We start from the raw sequence: 1468 nt of genomic DNA on the forward strand, positions 1-1468 counted from the left end.
GGGGTTGTCTAGTGGGGGTTTTCTAGAGCAGATCAGGGCTTTGAGCCATGGGGTTCATTGGAAGAGGGACTTTGAAAAGGAGTGGAAAGTCTACAAAGGTGTAGGGTAATTATGGGCAGGGTAACTGGTTGAGTAGGATGTGGATCTGTGGGAGGATCCAATAAGGGGAGGATTCATCTCTGGAACAATGCAGCCACCATTGAGTGAGTCGATATGGGAGGTAGAGAAGCCTGTGGTGGAGCAGGGCTGGCCTTCCAGGCAGGAGATGGTCTGTGTGAGAAGCTTCTGGTCAACCAAGGCGGGCTACAAGGGCAGTTATAGAGAGGTGGTGGGTTTTTGGTGTAGCATGAAGGGCTTTGTGGGAAGAGGTAGGTTCAGGGCTGGGTTTGAGACGTTAGGACACTTAGAAGTAGACTACATATGGATGGAGTTTCTGATGAAACAAGGAGGGGTCGAGGGAGAAGTCTGGTTGGGAGTGGGGTATGAAAGGGACAAGAGGAGCTTGGAAGTAATAGAATATGGGAGCAATGGGACTATGAGTGAATAAAATAGTTAGGGATGGGGTATCTGGTGGATGAAGTTAGGATTAGAGGGAGGAGCCTGATGTAGGCGGGGTTCTTGGTGCATCAAGGCCGATCATAGGAGGAGATATGGATGTGGCCTGGTTTCTGGTGGTGCAGAGCATGGATTCCAGGAAGGGGTGGAGTGGAAGAAGGCTTTCCCTATAGCAGAGGAGGACTTTCAGGAAGGATTCTGGTTGTAGTCAGGACTTTGAAAGTTTATAGCAAGACTACCAGGGGGTAGGTTAGTTAAGGTTGGGTTCTTTAAGAACGAGGCTGACTGGAAGAGGGTTTCCAGTGGATCCAGTGAAGTTTTATGGGAAGGGGAGATAGAAAAGGGACAAGACTTAGTGAAGAGTGGGGTTACAAAAAATAAACAATTACTCTAATAGGAACAACATATTCAGTCAGTGTAGAATTATACTACTTTCATGTTTGCGAGAGATATTGGAGAAAGTAAGCAATTAATAATTCCTTTCTAGTGAAATTTTTCTTTATTCCAGTTGAGTGAAAATGAAAGCACAGGTTACATCAGGCTCATAGGCTGCCAGTAGTCTAAGACACATAAAGCACTGGGCTTGATTCCCCAGCACAACCTTTAAGGACTGCACATAAAAATTTTAAAATACCTCACTTGGTCATAATGGACACTCTATTATCTTAAATTTGTGAATGAATAGAACTTTTACTCTGACCGATTTAGAAATCCTAAAACTAAGTAAGTGATAATGTTTTAACTTTATATAATATTGGGAAATATACTAAAATAATTAGGAAAATATAAAATTGTACACAGAATGTTTGTTGTCCAGCATCAATTTTAATCTAAAAGAATTCAAAACCAGAAAATTGCCATATAGTGAGATTGCAGCATGTTTCTTTTCAGTCATCAAAATGGTGACTTAAGG

Source organism: Dipodomys merriami, unplaced genomic scaffold (assembly GCF_024711535.1).
Source record: "Dipodomys merriami isolate MVZ:Mamm:240054 unplaced genomic scaffold, mDipMer1.0.p SCAF_936, whole genome shotgun sequence".
Classification (NCBI taxonomy): Eukaryota; Metazoa; Chordata; class Mammalia; order Rodentia; family Heteromyidae; genus Dipodomys; species Dipodomys merriami.